This window comes from Dermacentor andersoni, chromosome 3 (assembly GCF_023375885.2).
Source record: "Dermacentor andersoni chromosome 3, qqDerAnde1_hic_scaffold, whole genome shotgun sequence".
In the NCBI taxonomy this organism is placed as follows: Eukaryota; Metazoa; Arthropoda; class Arachnida; order Ixodida; family Ixodidae; genus Dermacentor; species Dermacentor andersoni.
Genome location: NC_092816.1, coordinates 174,104,795 through 174,123,539, shown reverse-complemented (window position 1 = coordinate 174,123,539; position 18,745 = coordinate 174,104,795). Strand labels below are relative to the sequence as shown.

Here is an 18,745-nt window from a genome sequence, read left to right as displayed (position 1 = left end):
GGCATCGCACTGTGTTCGGGATCAGCCCATGTATTTAGAGTTTTCTGTCCACACACAGACACGATCCTGGGGAAACTAGCCATTAACCGTGTCGCTGTAAAATTGGTTACGTCATTGTTAATTGATTCATTTATTAACGACAACGACGAACGCGGTAGCAGTGGTACGAGCGCGTTCGCGCGGTAGCGCCGAAGGGTGCCAACGAGCCAGCTGGGGAAGTCGAGGACGATTCTGGAGCCAATCCTAAGGATGACAACTTGGTGTCTGCCACGGAGTAAGCTAAACAGGAGCGCCGCCTCCGACGCCGCGCAACACATTCGCTCGGGACAAACCGTGCAACGCCCCCGACGCCGGGGTCTGGCTCATTCCTTTGCTCTCTCTCTCTCCGCTCCTCGTCACGCTTTCACACATGCTTTTTCCTTGCCTTCCACTTTCCGCAGGCTGGATAGATGGATGGATGGTTGGATGTTATGAGCGTCCCCTTTGGACCACAGATGTGGGTTGCGCCACCAAGCTCTTGCTATTCTACTTCCTAATGTGCTACCTAAGTTAAACAATAAAAAAAGCACTATGAACTCCCACAACCAAATTTTCTGATCCCCTATTGCGAACTGTGCTTTCGTACGTCTCCGCTTTTTGTTGTTTCCCTACTTTTATTACACCAATCCACCAATCGCCTCTTACTAATCCCTATTGCGGGCATGTTTACTTTTCCACTGCTCTCGCTGAACCCAAGGGCTTCAAGGAGGCCAGTGGTGCCTAAATCGACCGCTGGGTAGACGTCTTCGCATTCTAATCAAACATGCTCCATAGTTTCCCCAGCTTTACCGCAGCAAGCACATGCTTCTTCTTCCTTCTTATATCTCGCTTTATAGGTGCGTGTTCTAAGGCATCCAGGTCTCGCTTCGAAAAGTAATGAGCTTCGCTTTGAGTTATCATAAATTGTTTCTTTCCTGATTTCGTTTTTTTCTCTTAAGTAGTCAATCATGGCAGGTTTCTTTTCCATAGCCACCACCGACGAGATTATTTCGGCCTCTCTCACTTTCCGCTTGACGTTCTTTCTTGCTGTGTTGCCCACCCTACACGCCGCACACTTGCTGGTAAGCTTCCTAGTTCTTTTCCTCCACTGTGAATCAATAGTTTTGCTGTACAGATACCTGAACACTCTCCCAGCCCATTTACTTTCTTCCATATTCCTCCCGCGTTCTTCATACTCAATTTTACTGCGAGCTTCCCTCACTTCAAAACTAGTACAGCGCATAGCACCCTACGCAGCTTCATTTGTAGTCGTCCCGTGAGCGCCCAATGCGAGGCGACCCACTGACCTTTGGTTCACGCCGACTCTTGTTTATACCGCTGATTTAAAGCAAACAACCGCATTTCCAAAAGTAAGTCCTGGAACCATTACACCTTTCCAAATACCTCGGAGCACCTCGTACCTATTGTATCCCCATAGCGCTCTGTGCTTCATTATGGCTGCATTTCTCTTTCCCTTCACTGTTATTGTTTTTTTCCTGTGTTTTCATATATCTATTGCCTTCGTTTATCCATATACCAAGGCATTTATATTCTGTTACCCGAGGTAATTCCTGGCCCTGTATCGCCACTGTCAGTTCATTCTTTTCAATGAATTCCATAACACCTGATTTTCTAACACTAAATTTCAAACCTAGCTTGTTGTCTTCCTGACCCCAGATATTAGCCAGACGTAGCAAATCACTTTGCTTGTTAGCTAGCAACGCAATATCGTCCGCATAAAATAAACCTGGAAGCTGCTGATCTACTACTGTACCCGCCTGCTTATATGTGAGATTAAAACCGATATTACTTCTTTCTAGCGCCCCCTCTATCCTCACCATGTACATCATAAACAGAAGTGGGGATAAAGGGCACCCCTGCCTCAGTCCCTTGTTCATATGAGCGTTCTCCTCGCTCTTCATCCCTTCCCATTCAACGCAAACGTTATTTTCTAGGTAAATCTCTCTCAAAATTTGTAGACAATCGTCACCTAAGCCTTCCCCTTCCAGCATATCCCACAAAACGTTGCGGTCTACCTTGTCATAGCCTCCTGCAATGTCTAAAAAGGCCACATATCCCGGTCTGCTTTCTGCTTTTGATATTTCAATACACTAAGTACAAATAAGTTATCGTCTCATCTCACCTATCTCATCGCGTAGCGCCACCTGCCGAGGCGCGTGGAGATCATTCAAGAGCTTGCTTCCAGGGGCGCATGCGCTGAGTGGTGAAGGCCGGCGACTGCGGCAGTGCAGAACACCGGGTGGTGCGATAGTGCGGTACAGGAGACGTTCATTTGAGGAATCGCCAGTCCTTTGTGGGCATGCGCGAGTAAGAGCGGGCGCGAGAGGGAAAATCTGGGGGCGTTCACTCTCTGAATATATGGCTCTCCCTAGGTACTACGGAGGCGACCGCTTAGCGTGTGTTGTAGGCGTTTGTCCCGAGGCGGGCCGGCATTGTGGAGTGGGGTAAGTTTGTTTACGCTCGGACGCTGGCTGCCGGCGTGGTTAAGTAGCTGAAGCTGCGGGCTAAGTCAGTCGTGGCGGACCGTAGCTTTCTCGCGCCTTACAGCGATGTACGTTGTAAATAACATCCCAGACGTTTATGTGGGAGCAGTAGCTACCGTACACTCTTAGTAATGTCCTGGTTAACCTCCTCGATATATGTGGTACTCATCGGCGTGCCGCATGTTTAAAGGCATATATGTGGCCTCGAAAGAAGGGTCATGCGTGAAAAATCATATACGGCACAAAGAGCAGTGAAGATCCGCATATGAAAGGTGATAAGAATGCGGCATGCTATTATGCGGCCAATAGATCCTGTCCCAAATATAGCCGGCCGAGGACCACGCGGTGAATTGTTTGGCGCGGCTCCACTGTCTTGGAGCGAATATTTAAGTCCTTTGCATCAGAAGCTGTGATTAGCATCAGTTACATCTTACAAGAATAATGTATTATCTACAGTTTTTCTTATATTACGGTTCAATTATGACAGAAGGTAACAAATGTTAACGGTATTAGTTGCCCTTAAAGAAAAGTGGGATACTAAAATAATTACCATAGGAAGATATTTTGGCTGCTCTTATTTATGAATGGGGTACTTAAACTTATCCTTTGTCCTCGCTTAAACCGCTACAGCGGTTGCTTGAGGGAAGGATGTTGTATATGATTGACTTGGAAAATCTTTACTGCTGCTGGGCGGTTAGCCAGGACTGAAGAAAATTACGTACACTTTTCGTCGCGTTCTTAGTACATATGCGACAATATTGCGCCTTCGTAGGCCACACTAGGGACGGTGACCGAGCGTTTTCATGCGTCTCCAATTGCTGTGCCAGCGCAGCGTTGCCGGTGGCTGCCACCGTAGAACCGAAGTGCAAGGGTGTGCCTGCTGGTCAAAAAGCGATAGCGTTTAGTTTGACGTGCCACGCGTTGATGGGCAAACCATCGAACGTGACAGAGCACACGCGGCTCGAACTGGCTGTAACGCTGTTGCTAAGGATTTTGTCTCGCATTCAACGTACTGTAGGTGCCTCTTCTGTTAAAGAAGGTTACGGCCGCTTTTGTAGAGGAATATGCTTTCATCTTGCGACGTAAAAGGCGTTTTGCGGGGACGCTGCAACTTTGAAGAGCGCTGTGAGTGCGACGGTTATTTCCGGTCTACTGATGGTTCTGACCAGCCGGCAGCGCCGTACCAAGCATCCTGGTGTGCATACTGCGGGCATAGCCCGGTTCACCATGCTCATATGGGTAAGTGCCTTTATTGAATTTTTCTGCCTTTTGTTATATACGGCTTCTAGGCTTATGTGACCCGAGCTAGACGGGCGCTTCGAGGTAAAAACGAAATAGCGGTACGTGTGGTTTCGAATTATAGAGATGTATACTCTAAATGTGTTAAGGGTTATAACGTTAGTTTACTGCTCTGTCAGAAAGGCTACGAATTCTGAGGAGAAAAAAGCCGTTCATTTTGTCGCTCACGCGTAACCGCCCTAACGTATTTCAAAGCCATGGTATACCACTGCTGTCAAATGACGAGGGCAGCTACATTTAACAACGACGCAGTCCATTACTAGCGACTGAGACCAAATACAACATTGAATATGTGGTTTGTACACAGCAGACCCAAATAAGGTGACTTGCATGTCGGTTCCATGGAAGACTGGATAAGAATAGCGATGTGGGCGAGTAGGTTTACGGTTATGGCGTGGTTTTAGCAGCGCGACGTGCGAAAGTGCAAAAAGTATCAAGGTGCGGCAAAAGGACAAACACGAACGCTGCTAGCTTTTCTTTCAGGGCTTTAGTGCGTCGCGCTGCTAAAATCGCGCCATGTGAGAGCGGGAAATCAAAATATATCCGAGGACAACTAAGCACTTCTCATGAGTTGTGAACGCGAAAGCAATAACGTTAAATTGAATACCGCTGAGTCGTCCTTCGGGTTTCGCGCTGCGAGTAGTGTTTTCGAGTTTTGCTGCGGGGTATCTTACGGACGTTTGCGATTAAATTCGCCTAGGTTATTTTTGCGGGTACGTGTGGGCAGCACGTACCATAGCGGTATGTGCTAACGGACCCAGTAACAGCAGCAGCTTACGGTGCCAACGCCGCATGCCACCAACGACCTGCGATGACGAGAGACCGATGAAGCAGCATGGGCCACCAAGGTTGTTTCGCCCGCTTTGCTCCACCGAGGTGCGTTCGTCCCGTAGCATCGCTGTAAATTGGAATTTCCGTGTGGTTTTGGTGCTACAGATTCCAGGCGTTTTCGCTCAGTGGGACATTTGATGCTTTCGCACAAAAAAACCTTTTCTTAGACTTATTCATACCTCTGTTCGGTCCTATTTCGTTGTCTGATTTTGCTACTACTGGAATACTTATCAGTGTTGATGCGCCTATTGCAACGTATTCTTCTCGTGCAGTCCCAAGCCAGCAGCCCTTGCCAAAATGCAGCGCGCAAACAGAAGCATCGTTGCAAGAGTTCCGGGCCCCAAATATCGGTACTCACTTGATGTACTTGCACATATTTACTAGAATTTAGCGTGACAACAATTGTGCGGCACTCAGCCGTAGTGCACCGCGAATATAGACACGATGGTGGCGAATACGTCAGTAAAAAGCGGCGCGCATCCTGGCAAAATATGACAAGCGCTTTCGGCCGCTTTTATTGTTCTTTTCGCTTCCGCGACGAGAGTGCGGCCTGCAGAAAACGGTACCAACAGCAAGTAAAAACGTGCAATTTCTACTTCAACGGAATTTCGTTGCTGCCGTCAGCAAATAGCTTTATCAGGCGTAATATAATCGGAAGCCCGCGCTATAGTGTTAAACGCTCGCTTCGGAGGCAGGTGATAGTACATCACGGGCCGCCATTGGGTGTGTCCCGCTGTTCTTCAGATGGACATTCACGCGCAGTTTTAGCGTATGCCGCCCCACAGTTTTTCGTACAGTATAATCATCAATATTGGAGAGTAAACCGTGTTCCCACCACCATAATACGGAGAATTGTTGCGATCCCGCGAAATCTGAATTTTTCTATTATTCGTATTTAACGCAGGGGATGACTTCAAGCAACAAAAATCTACAAGAACAAAAAAAAAAAACGCTTGTTGCAATTGAGTAAATGCGACACCTCTGCCCATATATTTCCCTCAAAGTTAGCCTTAGCCCAAAGAAAGTTATGACGCGTGGCCATAGTGAAACTACTTTCTATGCCGCATTCAAATCAAAAGGTATTAGAATTAGTTTTAGATGCAACGGTACTTGCACGGACCTTAACATCTCAGAAAGTAGTAAATCAGTCTGATTTCTTCTTTCTCTGCTGATGGAGAGGAGGATCATCCGGTATGCGATATTTCAAACGTGCAGACGCCGTCTCCAGCCGCAAGTGATGCAGCCCGTCCCACGGATGGGCTTGAAGCAGCTCGCGGATCTAAAGGTAGGTATCGCAAATCTAGCAGCTTCTTTTAAGAATTCTAGAGTTAGCCATCCCCCTGAACTCCAACTAGGCAAGCCAGTCATACTTAACGTAATTATCCGATGCAACAACCATTTTGTGCTGATAATTGTAGACACTACCAAGCGGCAGAATGGAGGTCAATTAATTTTTATAAGCGTAACACTTAGTGCGTTTTATTTGAAATTTTTATAGCTACATCAATGGGCTAATGCGGTATTCAAATGCTGGCTCATTTTAACACGGACGCTCAATTCCCCATGAAAACTGTATCAAATTACAGCCTATTAATTGGCTTCCTTTTTCAAAGTTTTTTTTTTTTTTTGCGCGCCTCGCCAACAGCAGCACAAAATGTTCTATACAGGTCTAGGCGAGTTCGCAGAAGTACAATGAAGTTTGAAGCCACCTTGGGCATACCTCCTTGATAAAATGATGCCCTGTCCGTTTACCCTTTCTCATGTTGTGTCTATGTTTATGGTGCCTTTTAATAGGTACAATGAACAGCTACCAACTCGCCCATCAAGATGTTCTCTCGATACAGGTGCTCTGGCAGACCGAATTGATCTCAATATATGTATTCAGACGTATTTAAATAAGGAAATGACTTCAAACGTCGCAGCAAATATACTTGGTCCAAAACATCCTCAATATCATGCTTTATCTAAAAATGATATTCTATCTAAAAATCATGTTTATTTATGTTCAGAACGGAATTAGTGCCGAAGGTAGTACAGTACCTAGCAGTGACAATACCGATTTGACCAGACCGCAGCTCCTAAACATCTGTTTGGTTTTCAGCAACGCATATCCACAGCCGAGTAACACGCCATCTGCCAGCGAGCGAGTTTGTCGACCAAGCTGAAACTTCGGACGTCGGCGGGGAGAAGAGTGAGAAATATTTCAGCTGGTTTGGTAGGGCAGCATGTCTGCTCGAAGTGTGGATTTTTTTGTACCACGTTCAGTTTGTTTGCACAACATACGAGAACTGTACATAATGACACTGTGACTTCATTTGTGTGCAGCATGTGTGGAAGTAATTATTTTTTTCTGAAACATTATCAGGAGCACCACAGAAGATGCAAGATTAAACATTCGTAAAGTAATAGGCCACGAAAAAGAGTTCATTCAGATGGTAAATAATTCATTGTGATCTCGTCCATGTGTCTCTAGAGCAGCAGCCGAACAACTATGGCATTGTATCCAGTATGATTTTGGGTCTATGCCGGCGACTAGAAAGTCGACATAGGTGTCCGAAAACATGCGTTGACGACGTCGTTCAAGAAGTAAGCAAAATGTTTGCCGTAGCTGAATTTCCCCTAGACACAGCTAATAAGAGACAGGCTACGGAAGCGTTGCTACGAGAACGCTGGCTTATAAGTGCCTCCAACTGAAGTGCAGCTCGAAGGAACAAAAAAAGCATACATTGTAAAACTCGAAGATCTCCTAGCCAATCTTTTGAAGCACCCGGAGATTGTCACCCACGTGAGAAACCTTCGTCAAAGCAAGCATGATTCTATACTCGAAGTCTTTTGTGACGGTAGTAGATTTCGTTCCTTCCCAATTTTTCAGAAGCAAAATAATATTATCCTACTTAGCCTCTACTACGACGACATTGAATTAGCAAATCCTATTGGTATGAAGAGAGGAAGCAGACCAAAACTGAGTATGTTCTACGTATCGCTTCTAAATCTCCCCCCTCATGAGCGTTCCAAGCTAAGCAACATATATTTGCTAGGAGTTGGCTACACTTCCCATTTGAAACAACACACAGCACGTCTGGAATTTTTTTCATAATTTCACAACAGTGCCAAAGGCTCTAAGCACTGAAGGGATGAACTTTCGCACAAACCGGGGCACAGAAAAATTTTTTGCTGCTCTCATGACCTTGACAGGCGACGCTCTGGCTGTCCATTCATTAACTGGTTTTAGCTGGACCGAACGCGAGACAATTGCACAGATGGATCAGCTAAAAGAAAGTACATGCGCTGCAGATCGAAGTAAGCTGTCCAAGGAGTTTGGAATAAAAGGAGAGTCTATGTTAGCCTCTATTCCTTTTTTTCTTTTGACAAAAGACATTTTGTATGATCCAATGCTTGTTTTACTAGAAGGAATTGTACCGAAAGAAATAGCACTTTTTTGAAAACTGTCGTGAAAGAGAAAGCCTGGTTTTCTCGCAAAGAAATGAATGATGTCCTAAGAACATTGCTTTCATCGAGCGGTAAGCAGCAGTGACCGGCCAAGGATGTTGGAGCGGGGATCTAACTGTTGTTACTTCTGCGAATACATCACTGGTGCTTATCCTACACCTTCCGTTCATTCTGGCATCTTTTTTACCCAAAAATTCAATGCATGTGCGCAGCCTTGTCCGCTTAGTGCAGATTACTCAAATAATACTGTCTCCGGTTTTGACAGCAGAGACCGTTGGCGACCTAGAGGAACTGATTGCTGACCACCAGGAAATGTTCTTAAAATGCTGTGGAGAAGAAGCAATGTTTCCCAAGCTACACGTGCTTCTGCACGTTGTCAAACAAATGAAGACCCACGGCCCGGGCCGCCATCACTGGACTATGCGATTGGAAGCCAAGAATGCTATCCCTAAAATAAAATAACAAAATTTTAATTTGAAGAACTTGCCGTTATCTGTCAGCGACTTCCTTCAGACAAATACATCACATGCTCTTTGGAACGACGATGGCACTCCAAGGACAGGGGATGCTACTAATAAATTAGGCTTAGTCCGTGGTGCTCCCTATGTCCACGATGAGAAACTTTGTGAAGCTGGACTGCATCATTGTGATGTCGGCAAGGTTGCGCTCTCTGTTGGGTCTGTGAGCGCACGGGACGTAACGCTCAGAGTGAATGACGTAGTTCTCAGTGGTACACCCCATCGGAACCCATGCTTTCGTAGAATATCCGACATAGTTTCCTTTGAAGCTGATATATTTTTAGTATGCAAGGTACAGAGCAACATAGCGTATATGAAAGAAGTTAACGCATTTTTGGGGAAGGAGACTTGTCACGAAACTGTAACCTCTCCTGCGAGCTTGGTGCTTCCGTGGCCTGTGTTCGTGTACGAAAGGGATCATGAATATTTCATTCCTCAAAGTATCTACACTGCTTCCCACATAGATTCACTACAATAACAGAAGTTCGCCGTGCACAGTTTGTATAAATATCTCCAGTCACCGTAAAAGAATTACCGCTATGCAAAAGAATACAACCATGTATAAAAATTGATATATTTTGCTGTCAGCTTTGGTGTGTCGAGTGTCGTACGTTATTTGTTATTTCATTGCGGCACATGATATCTCTTATGGTTATTGCCTGATGTCCATGTGCGGTTATACGATGTTATACAGAGGTAGATGCTTGGAGAAAGGAACACATTCGGTGCAAAATTTCATCTGCTTCTACTTAACTTAGCATTTTTGTGAGTGTTTAAAGGAATAAAATAATGTTTCGATGCGTTGTTTTTGCGTGCTCAAGAAACTGCGATATGTGTAGTTGGACTTCCGAGGCTTAAACACATGTCGCTTGACGCAATAAGTCGCAGCGGTGCCATATTTCTTGTGCAAAGAAAACTGTAGTTAATGAAGATGAGACATGTTGTCGAATAAAAGTTTTTTTTCAACCAAGGTAAACGGACTGTCATTCTGATTCCTTGCATAAAACTCTGGCAAGTCTTCACTGGACAGTAGACAACAAGCTGCCCGAGTTTTCTGCCTTCGCTAGGCGACTGCTCAACGGAATGGAAATTACAGAAGAACACCGCAAACAGTCGAAACAACTTCGCCATGAGCTGATTCACTTTCTCGAGTAAGTAATACACTAAGGCACGGCTATTTGCTTGTCAAGTAATACTTGAAAAGAAAGTCTATAAAGGTGGCAAGTGCTGGCTTGCGTTTCTATATGTAATGGCACTGTCTGTACTTTTACGATTAAAACTAAACGTGTCGTCGCTGCAGTTACATGTAACCTGTTTTGAGCTTGGCACAATTCTACGACGGGATTAATAAAGCAGAAAGTATTACCTTCTCACTTTGTTTCAGTGAAAACAATGCAATTCAGGACAAAAATACTGCCCTACGTCGATGGAAGTACTTTGCGTTAGAAGAGACACTCGCAAATATGTATCCCAGCATGCTTTGGGAAAAATCTCGGAAGGAAGTAAGAGGACGTACAAAAGGACTAAAGGTGCGTTTAACATTTCTGCAGCTTGAATAGCATGGAAGAGATTTATCTGAGCATTGCCCAAATGTAAATCTTGGCGAACAATACATTTACTGTAATGCACTTATCAATGCCAATATGTTCAAATCCTAGGCTGTATTTTCGTCACGGCTTGCGGAGGCAAGGTGACACAGGAGACAACGACAAGAAGCAAGTGAAGCTTCCAAGAAGCTTCAGGCCGCAGCTGTGTCCTTAGTGCCACAGTTAATCGACTCCGAATCTGCGTCGAAAGAACGGGAAGTATGTATACTCAACAGGCTATTCTAAATTTGTGTGGGAGAGACGCTTTAAACGCAAGTTCTTCTAAATCTTAACCAAAGAAAAGTAATCGCTACTTTGATGAGTGTAATACATATTGTGAGTAAACGCCGGAGACAGCCAGCATTTCCAACCCAATAAGAGCGCAAGACTTATTCATTGAAACGGATGGTTTAGTGTGATATATATGCAGCTGAACACTGCGCAATGTTTACTGCATACTGTAATGGCTCTTGGCGAATAGCGTACTAAGGACAGAAACCAATAATACGAATTTAAATCTGGACCTGGATTTCGGTTGAGAATTTTGAAATAGTCGTGCCGTTTGAAATAGAAGAGTTGGCAACCAGTTATTTTTTTCCTATGCAGTTGGGAAGGCTTTAGGTCCAACAGGACCTTTTAACAAGGAAAGAATGGTGGTGCTGTTGCACAGCACTATCAAGATGCGCAAGGCCAACCCAACCGCTCGGCTGCCAAGCTTTTTTTTTTTGAAAGAAGAAATTGTTAGTATTGCACCTTATGGTGAAATCAAGCATGTATTGATGAACCGAAATACTGCTTCCTCTTTCCAGCTTGGCATCGAAGCAGAGATAAGGTTTAACCAGAAGATTGTCGAAATTGTGAACCAACTGAAGAAAGTTAAAGAGCTCGTTACAAAACTGTACAATCGTGATATGGACTTCGCCAGCATTGATGAGGAGCTGAGAGGGAGACATGCGAAACACTCGCTGATTGCTTCAGTAAGTACGCTGATATTCTAAACTCTAGTTACATTTTGTCTCATTAGTTTATTTTTGATATATCGTGCAGTTGGTGGCTGCACGATGAAACGCTCCATTTAGGTGATGCAAAATCAAGTATTTGTGTGACACTTCACTCGATATGCAAGCCACTTAGAAAGTACACGAAAAGTGTTTCCACATGACTCTACAAGTTCTCAGAACTGTAACGTACATTACAGTTCTAATTGTCTCTATTATTACTCATAGAACAAAGATACAATTTCACATTTTGAACTTTTTTCGTAATTTTAGGATTGCACTCCAGACGAGAACAGGCCCGGACCAAGGATTCTGTGCACTGAGTCTTCAAAGAGCATCTGTTGTACAGAGGTTGCAGTTGTCATCTTGCGCAAGTAAAGCAAGCTTGAAGAAGCACTGACGCTCTGCCTCGCCTTATATTATATCAAGGACTTCACATATCCAAGCGCTTTCGCTCAAACTTTACGCGTCGTGCAGAGTGCGCTGAGCAATGTTGAAGAGTTCCCGCGGTGCTGGATGAGCAGCAAGCTTATAAACATTGTAACAAAGAAGAATACGTTACATTACACTTGCAGACAAAAATAGCGCGCGAAGTTTGTACACTTCGACACTGAATAAAGAATCCTATGTCTCTTCAGAAATCTGGAAGCGCATTGGCGCATGTTCTTGAGTGCTTTATTTGCAGATGTTTCTGAACTTCGGAGGTCTGACTGTTCCACTGGTTCGCTCAAACTTTACGCACAGCACAACGCATGAGATGTAAGCTGGTAGAAACCAGGCAAAGAATTAAGCAGTACATTCTGATGTCAGAATTGGTCTAAAAAGACGAAAATTATTACGACTGAAATTAGTGTTCCCTTTAATCAATAAATATTCCATGTGGGTGCAAGAAAGCGTTGCAGAATGCTTCTTGTTAAACAGCGAGAGGCTTTTAATTTTTAACGTCCCGTGTCTGCTCAGAATATGAGGAACGCCATAACTGAGGGCTCCGGATAAATTTCATGTCATTGAGGTTTTTAACGTGCAATGACATCATACAGTACACGGCCCTCTGGCATTTTGCTTCTATTGAAATGTCGCCGCAGCCGGGAGCGAACGCGCGTCTTCGAGATTAACAGTTGAGCATTATAATTACTGAACTGCCATGGAGGGTTCAATGTGTGCTTTGTTCAAGAAGTGCACTGAAATAAAACATGCTTATGTTATAGGTTGTAAAATACTGTGCAGTGGCATATTAAGAGCACTTACCGAAACTGTAGTACACTATTGCAACGTAACCCACATAATATTTTAGGACCCTTTTACTCAGTGCCAATCGCTATGGTGGCATAGTCCAGTGGTATAGATGTCCATCTGCCACGCAGTGTACCCGTGTTCGACTCCTGACTGGTGAGTGTTTGGTCTGTTCTGTTTCTATATTGTAAACTGATATGTGCTTGTAGATGTATTTCAATGTACATTCGCTGTTTAGGAAGAGGCGCGCAGCCAGCTATACGGTTTTTTAGCTACATTATAGGCTACATGATTTACGACCGCATAATAGCCAACCATTCCTGTTGTGAGCCGCTTAGAAGACAGACCAGCGGCCCTTTGAGACACGCAAGAATGAGCCGCTTGTTTTGTGAACTTCACGAACAGTTGGCCGCTTACGTCATAGGCCACTTGTATTGTGAGCCACTTGCACAGTGGGCTGCTTATTTTAGTCACGTATAGCGTGAGCCGTATATTACTTTGGCCCCTTTCATGGCGGGCTGCCTCACTTCGTGAGCCGCCAAATCTGCCTGTTTATAAGCCGCTAAATTTTGATCTCGATTTCCGGTATATTTTTATACCATGTAAACTATCTGACGTTTGCACAGTGGGTCGGTTAAAACGGCCGGTTAAAAGGGCCAGGTACAAGCGGCAAAATATTGATCCCGAGTTCCGGTATACAAGCTGTGTGTTATGCAGGACTTGACTAAGACTGTAGTAGAGCCTGGGCCGCATATATTGAAAATCTAGAAGGCAAAGCGCCTTAGCAACCGTGGTTGAATGGAAGTGGCGGAAAGGCCGCCGGTGATGATGACTGACTGAGCATCAGCGCCACAGGAGCGAGAAAGTCTGTCCGACATACCTTCAGAGGCAAAGTCCTGACTGGTGTTGCAGAAGTCGCGACCGGGGCGCGGTAGTCCTGAACTGGACGTAACGTCGCGGCTGGACGTAACTATATTTATTCTATAGTGCTTGTTACGAATTGTAACAACCTGTCATTATTTCGCATTATTGGCGGCGTCTCCAGGACACCAAAGCGGCAACGGGGACACCACAGCTAGAACCCGGACTTCTCCGTCGGTTGTGGTGGCCCGCTTCAGCCTCCGCGGCTCCAACCCACGAGCCGCCCTGCTTCCAGCTTCGATCCCCCTGCTACCCCTTGGGTGCCCTGGAGATCCTGCGCCGCCTGCTTTACTATAACCTCAGGAGCTCTCCTGAGGCCTCCGTTTGGCGGTTACATGTGCCCTCTTGGAGCAGTGCTCGTGAAAGAATCCAAGCTATCGTCGCGACGAAAAAGCGACCCGCGACTTACACAACACCAGTCAGAACCTTGCCCTTTCAGACACAGCGATCACCAAATGGGACGACCGCGCGCGCAGCCAGCGGCAGAGTGTAAACAAACTCGGCCGCACTCCGCAATGCCGGCATTTCTATGGGACAAACTCATACAGCGCGCGCTAAGAAAGCCCCCAGATTTTCTCTCTCGCGCCCGCTTTTAATCGCGCCTGCGCACAAACGACTGGCGATCCCTCATATGAACGTTTCGTGTGCGACGCTCGTAGAGCGTGTCGTCTGGTAGAAACCCGGACCGTTGCCTGCGTTAATTTAACAATAATCAAACACGAAAAATATGTGCGCGCAAAAAATAAAAGCACAAATAAACTCCTGGTAGCGCTATTTCTGCACATATGCGAAACATTTTTGCATGCTTTTAGAGGAAACAGAAGAAAAATAATGTTCCAGAAGAAGGCACAACATAAGTACTTTTTTTTTCATGCGTGAACGTCTGGGCGAAAGATTCAAAATGTCCATGCTCCTCGCTTTGTTTGCCATGCCTGCAGCATGTTTATTCACGCCTGGAGGAACAAAGTATCTTCATACTTATGCGTGAAGAGACGCCGCAGCGGGAGAGGAAGCGATGAACGATGATACCAGCTGTTAATCTGGGTAAGATAATGCGACCATGTCCTTCGCTTTGTGCGAGTAAGAAAGGCGCACAAAACCTTCAAATTTTTCATTGATTAAGTCGTCCGTTTCCGCGGCTTGTGCTTCGTCCCTCTCGGCTAAATACCGTCTTTTTTTTCTTGTAAAGCAGACGTCCACAACTAGATTCATCGCCTATATTCGATCGCCTATATCACGGAACCTCAATATTGAACATACTGAAGACACCGGTGCACAATACGTCACTCTTCTAGGCTACCATGACTCCGCAGAAACGACTCAACCTATGTTTCACCGCATCTTGGCCCTGGAAGATTAACCTCAGGCTATAACAGCGAAAGACCTCCGTCGTTTCCTCGACCTTTGAACTTCTAATAGTCATCATCATCATCATCAGCCTGGTTACGCCCACTGCAAGGCAAAGGCCTCTCCCATACTTCTCTAACTGCCCCGGTCATGTACTAATTGTGGCGATGTTGTGCCTGCAAACTTCTTAATGTCATCCGCCCACCTAACTTTCTACCGCCCTCTGCTACGCTTCCCTTCCCTTGGAATCCAGTCCGTAACCCTTAGTGACCATCGGTTATCTTCCCTCCTCATTACATGTCCTTCCCATGCCCATTTCTTTTTCTTGATTTCAACTAAGATATCATTAACTCGCGTTTGTTCCCTCACCCAATCTGCTCTTTTCTTATCCCTTAACCTTACACCTATCATTCTTCGTTCCATAGCTCGTTGCGTCGTTCCCAATTTAAGTAGAGCCCTTTTCGTAAGCCTCCAGGTTTCTGCCCCGTACGTGAGTACTGGTAAGACACAGCTGTTATATACTTTTCTCGTGAGGGATAAAGGCAACCTGCTGTTCATGATCTGAGAATGCCTGCCAAACGCACCCCAGCCCATTCTTATTCTTCTGATTATTTCAGCCTCATGATCCGGGTCCGCAGTCACTACCTGTCCTAAGTAGATGTATTCCCTTACCACTCCCAGTGCCTCGCTACCTATCGTAAACTGCTGTTCTCTTCCGAGACTGTTAAACATTACTTTAGTTTTCTGCAGATTAATTTTTATATCCACCCTTCTGCTTTGCCTCTCCAGGTCAGTGAGCATGCATTGCAGTTGGTCCGCTGAGTTACAAAGCAAGGCAAATATCATCAGCGAATCGCAAGTTACTAAGGTATTCTCCATTAACTCTCATCCCCAAACCTTCCCAATCCAGGTCTCTGAATACCTCCTGCAAACATGCTGTGAATAGCATTGGAGAGATCGTATCTCCCTGCCTGACGTCTTTCTTTATTGGGATTTTGTTGCTTTCTGAATGGAGGACTACGGTGGCTGTGGAGCCGCTATAGATATGTTTCAGTATTTTTACATATGGTTCGTCTACGCCCTGATTCCGCAAAGTCTCCATGACTGCTGAGGTTTCGACAGAATCAAACGCTTTCTCGTAATCAATGAAAGCTATATATAAGGGTTGGTTATACTCCGCATATTTCTCTATCACCTGATTGATAGTGTGAATATGGTCTAATGTGGAGTAGCCTTTACGGAAACCTCCCTGGTCCTTTGGTTGACGGAAGTCTAAGGTGTTCCTGATTCTATTTGCACTTACGTTAGTAAATACTTTGTAGGCAACGGACAGTAAGCTGATCGGTCTAGAATTTTTCAAGACTTTGGCGTCCCCTTTCTTATGGATTAGGATTATGTTAGCGTTTTTCCAAGATTCTGGCATGCTCGAAGTTATGAGGCATTGCGTATACAGGGTGGCCAGTTTTTCTAGAACAATCTGCCCACCATCTTTCAACAAATCTGCTGTTACCTGCTCCTCCCCAGCTCCCTTCCCCCTTTGCATATTTCCCAAGGCTTTCTTTGCTTCTTCCGGCGTTACTCGTGCGATTTCAAATTTCTCTAGATTATTCTCTCTTCCATTATCGTCGTGGGTGCCACTGGTACTGTATAAATCTCTATTGAACTCCTGAGCCACTTGAACTATCTCATCCATATTAGTAATGATATTGCCGGCTTTGTCTATTAACGCATACATCTGATTCTTGCCTATTCCTAGTTTCTTTTTCACTGCTTTTAGGCTTCCTCCCTTCTTGAGAGCATGTTTAATTCTATCCATATTATACTTCCTTATGTCAGCTGTCTTACGCTTGTTGATTAACTTCGAAAATTCTGCCAGTTCTATTCTAGCTGTAGGGTGACAGGCTTTCATACATTGGCGTTTCTTGATCAGATCTTTCGTCTCCTGCGATAGCTTACTGGCATCCTGTCTAACGGAGTTGCCACCGACTTCCATTGCAGACTCCTTAATGATGTCCATAAGACTGTCGTTCATTGCTTCAACGCTAAGGTCCTCTTCCTGTGTTAAAGCCGAATACTTATTCTGTAGCTTGATCCGGAATTCCTCTATTTTCCCTCTTACCGCTAACTCATTGATCGGCTTCTTAGGTACCAGTTTCTTCCGTTCCCTCCTCAAGTCAAGGCTAATTCGAGTTCTTACCATCCTATGGTCACTGCAGCGCACCTTGCCGAGCACTTCCACATCTTGTATGATCCCAGGGTTAGCGCAGAGTATGAAGTCTATTTCATTTCTAGTCTGGTCATTCGGGCTCCTCCATGTCCACTTTCGCTTATCCCGCTTGCGGAAGAAGGTATTCATTATCCGCATATTGTTCTATTCTGCAAGGTCTACTAACAACTCTCCCCTGCTATTCCTAGTGCCTATGCCATATTCTCCCACTGCCTTGTCTCCAGCCTGCTTCTTGGCTACCTTGGCATTGAAGTCGCCCATCAGTACAGTATATGTTGTTTTGACCTTACCCATCGCCGATTCCACGTCTTCATAGAAGCTTTCGACTTCGTGGTCATCACGACTGGATGTAGGGGCGTACACCTGTACGACCTTCAATTTGTACCTCTTATTAAGTTTCACAACAAGACCTGCCACCCTCTCGTTAATGCTATAGAGTTGCTGTATGTTACCAGGTATGTCCTTATTATTCAGGAATCCGACTCCTAGTTCTCGTCTCTCCGCTAAGCCCTGGTAGCACAGGACGTGCCCGCTTTTTATCACTGTATATGCTTCATCTTCACTCAGCCCTATTATATCCCATTTACTGCCCTCTAATTCCTCCAATAGCACTGCTAGACTCGCCTCACTAGATAACGTTCTAGCGTTAAACGTTGCCAGATTCAGATTCCAATGGCAGCCTGTCCGGATCCAGGGATTCTTAGCACCCTCTGCTGCGTCGCAGGTCTGACCGCCGCAGTGGTCAGTTGCTTCGCAGCTGCTGAGGACTGAGGGCCAGGGTTTGATCGTTGTGTTCATATGGAAGGTTCTGGCCAAGTACTGCACCAGGGTGGCCAATCCTGCTCTGGTGAGGGAATGCGTTACCGGTTCTGGTCACCGGGATCAGGCTGCACTCCAGGCCTGTTTGTGCAATTTTATGAACACGCGGATTTTTTTAAATCTGGTGGAAAATTGCGCGGCACTGGGATTCGGACCACAGTCCTCTTGCACGCGAGGCGGATGCTCTACCTCTACGCCACCGCTGCACTCCTCTAATAGTGCTGCTTGATTAAAGTAGCGGTGCCCCAGGTTCTTTATTAAGACGCCTCGGCCGCTCTACTAGGTTACCAATCCATACCCTGGACACCAGCTTTAGCATAAGCCCTCTGTGACTGCGAAGCTTCTGCTCTAGGCGCCACTCTGTTGTCTCATCCAGTACCAGATGCTCTCTTGGGGCTCTTCACGATGCATCCAGTACTACTGTTGACGCGTCCATCATGCAAGGCTTGGGGAAAATTTGATCCCCTTGCTGTTCTTCTCCAGGAAACGCACTGCCCAGAAATCGCCCTTTCCGCCATTACGTTCAACAACACAGCTATGAATTCGGCGCAGGTGAGTAGCCTGATCACTGCAGAGAGCTTCGTGTAATCGACGAAGCAGTTAAGCACTTTACCCGCACCCTGTCGCAACCACAAACCTGTCAACTAAGTCTTCTCACAACGCCACGATAAGCTTCCACCAGTCCATCAAAAGCTGTTGTTTATTGGGCAGTCCAACGCCAACATCAAGCATGTCAGTGGGAAGAATACTGTGGTCCCCGACACCCTCTCCTGTGTCCGCCATTAAGTTGTCGCTCGTGAATAATGGCCTCTTGTAATGTGTAAACACATTGCCAATTTAATCAAGACACCGGAAGCTTTTCAACGTTAGGAACATCCATCTATCACGATAAATATTAAATATACGATAAGAATTTAGTGATGAGATGACTTTAATACCCAGAGCGATGAACATTTTTTGGCGCTTTTTTACCACGTGGGCGGGAGTGGGGCGG

At 45.5% G+C, this 18,745-nt stretch overlaps 1 protein-coding gene across 4 annotated transcripts in view; it reads right to left on the bottom strand.

Moving 5' to 3' along the window:
• The window catches only part of LOC129383074 (uncharacterized), a 136,124-nt gene that overhangs the window by 64,816 nt on the left and 52,563 nt on the right, over positions 1 to 18,745 (bottom strand). The window lies entirely within an intron of this gene.